The 5231-nt window shown below is 38.3% G+C and overlaps 1 pseudogene; it reads right to left on the bottom strand.

Moving 5' to 3' along the window:
- Positions 1-545: 545 nt before the first annotated feature.
- On the bottom strand, positions 546-1579 carry LOC128053725 (histone-lysine N-methyltransferase SETMAR-like; annotated as a pseudogene).
- Between the last annotated feature and the right edge of the window lie 3652 nt (positions 1580-5231).

The raw sequence follows: 5231 nt of genomic DNA, 5'->3' as shown, positions 1-5231 counted from the left end.
CTTTGTGCTTTCTTTTAAGAAGGTTATTTGAATATAAAAGACAGAAACTATGGCTTAAGTTACAAAGTTAAAATAAAATTACATAAAATATTTGTAATGTCACTGCTTCATCCACAAGGCATAGTGTATGAAAACATTTTCCATTTAGTATATTACCTATAATTGTAAATATGACATGAGAATCAATTACTAACTGATATGTACTTTTATTGGGCTTCCCAGGTGTGTTAGTGGTAAAGAATCTGCCTGCCAATGCAGGAGACACAGGAGATGTGGGTTTGATCCCTGGGCCAGGCAGATCCCCTAGAGCAGGAAATGGCAACCACTCCAGTGTTCTTGCCTGGAGAATCCCATGGACAGAGTTGCCTGGTGGATTGCAGTCCATGAGGTTGCAGAGAGTTGAACACAACTGAGCATTCAGGCAGCAGCAGCATTAGGCATTGAGGTGGCATCATGCTATTTAATTTATTAGGTTGGTGCAAACATAACTGTGGTTTCAGACTGTGAGTTTTAAATCATTATAACTAGGCTCAAACATATCTTCATTAATCAAAATAGAAACCATTACAATCAACACATTTTTGTCAATGAGAAATAAGTTAATTTATTCCTGTAGTGTAAAAATCCATGCTTGGGATTTGATGAATTCTTGGAAAGTATTTTCTGCCTTCTGCTGGTTGTGGAAGCATTTTCCCTGCAAAAAGTTGTCGAGATTCTTGAAGGAGTGGTAGCTCGCAAGAAGTGGCAAAAGGTCAGGTGAATATGGCAGATGAGGCGAAACTTTATAGCCCAACTCCTTCAACTTTTAAAGCACTGGTTGTGTAACGCATGAGGTTCAGGCATTGTCATTGAGAACTGGGCCCTTTCTGTTAACCGATGCCAGCTGCAGGCATTGCAGTTTCTGGTGCATTTCGATCTTCTGAGCATACTTCTCAGATGTAATGGTTTTGCCGGGATTTAGAAAGCTGTAGTGGATCAGACCAGCAGCAGACCACCAAGGAGTGATCATGACCTTTCTTTGGTGCAAGTTTGGCTTTAGGAAGTGCTTTGGAGCTTCTTCTAGGTTCAGTCACTGATCTAGTTATTTACAGTTGTTGTATATAATCCATTTATTGTCATATGTTACAACCTGATGGACAAATGGTTCTTTGTTGTTGCATAGAAGAGAAGATGACACTTCAAAATGACTTGATTTTCAGTCAGCTCATGAGGCACCCACTTATAGAGCTTTTTCATCTTTGCAGTTTTCTTCAAATGCTAAATGACAGTAGAATGGTCATCATTGAGTTCTTGGCAACTTCTAGTGTAATTGCAAGAGGATCAGTTTCAATGATGGCTCTCAATTTGTCATCATCAACTTCTGATCGCCGACTACTGCACTCCTCATTCAAGGCTCTTGTCTCCTTTGCAAAACTTCTTGAAACATCATTACATAGTATATTCATTAGTATGTTCATTTAGTTCATTCTGAGCCAAATGCGCTGTTGATCTTGAGAGTTGTCTCTGCTGCTTTACGACCTGTTTGGAACTCAAATAAGAGAATCACTCGAATTTGCTTTTCGTCTAACATCATTTCCATAATCCAAAATACCTATAAGACAAATAGCAAGTAATAAGTCATTAGCAAAAAAAAAAACATAAACAAGAAATGCATTAAATATGATGTTATACATGTGTGATGTATAACATATTTACTTAATAATGTATTTCAATATCAAATGGCAAAGTTCAACAATCAAAACCACAACCACTTTTGCACCAACCTAAACAGAATAATTGTTTTCTTTAATATTTGAGAATAATCCTTCTGTGTAATTAAAAGTATTGCAGTCATGTCCAACTCTCTGCAATACTTTCCAATATTCTCTTAGAATATCCTTAATATGACACTATAATTATCTTTTAACAAATGCTTAACTCGGCAGTTCATTCATAAGTGTCTCACTAGGCTAAACACATATAGTTGCAGACCTACAAAGGAAACTTACTCATGTACCAGAGACTACAAATAAACATTTTAGTGCTAACTTTTAATTTTGATTATATTTGATTTGGATTACTTGATGGCTCGTTATTCTTCTTTCTCAGGTTGTCAGCCTGTCTCGTCTTTAAGTTGCATTTTCGATAGAAAAATCTACCTAGTTTGTTAACCTCAGGAAATACGAAGTCATTATAAATGGAACACAGATTCTTTGTAAAGTGATTGATCTGGAAAGAGGCAAAGAATACTTACAAATTTACTGTATTACATTGTTTCATATGGAATAGAACATTAATCTACAATATTTATAGTTTTCAAAATGGAAGCTATCATTTTGAGCAGTATCATTGGAATGCCTCTAAACGCAGTTAGGCCAGGTTACCAAGAAGTTCTATGAAGACAGTGTGGGTGTGTTAATGTTGAAATCAGAACAGTTTGAGGAAGGAAAAGATCACCCAAGAGGAAAAGCTAAAATGGGATTTGATTTGATGAGGAAAGCTAATTTGTAGTTAGAAATCAAAGTTACTTAACTTTCATTTTAGATTTTTATATTAATCAAATGTGAACTGGAAGCAGGACCGATAATTTATATGATGAGAGGAAGAAAACCCAACTGGCATGAAGAAGAAAGGACTGGGTCACTGATCCAGCAGTGAGCAAATCTACAGATTCTGACAATTAACACCCATGGGTGAAGAACTCGGTGAAATAATGACAAAGTATGGAACAAGCATCCTGAGGAATTCAGAGGTGACTGACAAGATGCCTAAAAGTGAAAAGTGTTAGATGCTCAGTCGTGTCCAACTCTTTGTGACCCCACGTGCTGTACCCCACCAGGCTCCTCTGTCCATGAAATTCTCCAGGCAAGAATACTGGAGTGTATAGCCATTCCCTTCTCCAGAGGATCTTCCCAATCCAGAAGAAGATGAAGGTCTTCTACATTATGGGCAGATTCTTTACCATCTGAGCTATCAGGAAAGCCCTTGATAAGATGCCTAAATAAAAGATTTAATCCGTTTTTTAAAAAGAGAATTAATACCCTGCCAATTTAATATGAGGAAACCCTCAAGGTTATCATATATTTCCTTAAATATAAGCTTTCATAGAAATTTAAAGTAGACCTTGAAGGTTGATAGTTGGATCCTTTCAGAAGTTCCTGACCTGCTGTATCCACGTGGACTTTGAGGCAGTTTTCCCTCAGAGTTCTCGACTTACATTGCTTTTCTGTACAAATTTTGTCTCCAGGTTCCCTATGGGATTAAAGTACTACTGAATTATTAGGGCAGTCATCTGTGCCCGTGCCACAGAGGGAAAAATCACTGATTTTGTAACCTGATACTTTGACCTTGCCCCAGAGCGGACAATGCTGTAACCAACTTGGCTAACCAGTCACAGACCTAAGTAGATGAGCTTGGTTGACTGAGGGGAAGCAATAAATTATGTTTGTATTGACCTTAGTAAACCTTTTAATTCTTTCCCACATGATATAGTTCTCAACAAATTGGGAAAATATGGCCTCGAGTCTAGGTAAGTGCCCAACTGCAGATCAATGGCCAGGACCTGCAGCATCAGTTTTAAGCCTGTGTCCTCAAACACTTTTATCACTGGTATGGACTGGTGGGTGCTTAAACACCAGACCAGTCCCTCCCCAGGGCATCAGGAGGATTTTGACCTTGTGTTCCCTACAATGGTGGGAGGGAGGGGATGTGGCCCCTGCCCCATTAGGGAGGAAACATTACTCCGAGTGTGTTGGGTGGATGTCAGAGCTGACATGAGGAGCCTGAGTTTACTATTGCATTTCTTCTAGCAGCTGATCTCTCAGAGAAGAAAAAACAGGACCCCACTTGCCCCCTTGCATCATTCATTTGGCTGCAACTTGAGTGGAAATCTTCCTGAGATGCCCTGGGATTTTGGTTTCTATTCACTAATAAGTTGCTTCCATCTGTCTCTCTTAATGACAAAGGGAAATACACCAAAAACTTACATGGCTTCCAGGTTGGAAAGTCTATACAATTTGTAGAAAATTCACTCCCTCATTCACTCAACACCTAGTTGTTAAGTAACTCCCACTGAGTGTCATCCTGTGCTAGGTGCTGGGCCTACAGGGTAAGTTTCAGCCTTTGCTGTGGAGGAATGTCCAGCCTCTTTGATGACATGCATATATGTAATTACTGTATTAGTTTCCTAGAGCTGCCATAACAAACTATCGCAGTCATTTAATTAACACAAATTTAGTTTCTCCTAGTTCTGGAATGTGGAAGCCCAAGATCCAGGTATTGGTGGATCTGGTCTCTGAGGCCTCTCTGCTTCGTTTGCAGAGGCCACCTTCTCCCTGCATTTCAAGAAAGAAAACACAAGGGTACAACAGACTTAGGAAGCCTGAACGATGCTAAAGAGCAATTGAATGGAAGATGCTTTGGTCATCTCTGGGGAATTCACTACTCCAGGGCATAGTTTGATTTTAGAGACGTTTGGAGCTAAGATCCTTACTTTATAAATGAGTTTGGGTAAACTCCGGGAGTTGGTGATGGACAGGGAGACCTGGCGTGCTGTGATTCATGGGGTCTCAAAGAGTCGGACACGACTCAGAGACTGAACTGAACTGAATTCATTTCTACTATCAGTTGGTAGGTTTATGGTACGGAAGAAGTTGGTGAGTTTCTGTATAAAGGAAGGGTAAGTAGGAGAAAATAATGTCATATACCTCTATCATCTTGATTTTGCCTATTAATATTTCTAAGATGATTCAGAAGTAACGTTTTTTCAAGTCAAAGCAATGAAAATAAAAACATTCTATGTATAATGAAAAAAAAGAGGTGAAGAGTTTCAGTAGTAATCAAAGAAATGCAAATAAAGTAAATGAGTTACAACAAAGGGGCTTTTCCGTTTGGTAATGATGTACAGGTTGTGATTTCCTGTATTTGCAAGAATATGGAAAGATGGGCATTTAACTATACATTATAAATGAGGTGCATATTGGTACAATTTCTAGACACAGCTTGATCCTAGATTACCAAAATTTAAAATTTCACTTTTAGAAATTTCTCAGGTACAGATATAGTTCTATAAATCATAGCATTGGAAATAATTGGAGAATAATGGGAGACCTAAATATCTATCAGTAACGGATGGATCAAAATCATTACTGGGCATACATATAATGGAACTCTATATTCTTACTAAAAAGAATGAGTCATTGCTATAGTCACTGTCTGGAAAGATGTTACGGACAATACTGTCTTATAGTTTT

Source organism: Budorcas taxicolor, chromosome 10 (genome assembly GCF_023091745.1).
Source record: "Budorcas taxicolor isolate Tak-1 chromosome 10, Takin1.1, whole genome shotgun sequence".
NCBI classification, from domain to species: domain Eukaryota; kingdom Metazoa; phylum Chordata; class Mammalia; order Artiodactyla; family Bovidae; genus Budorcas; species Budorcas taxicolor.
This window is presented reverse-complemented; position numbering and strand designations above follow the sequence as displayed.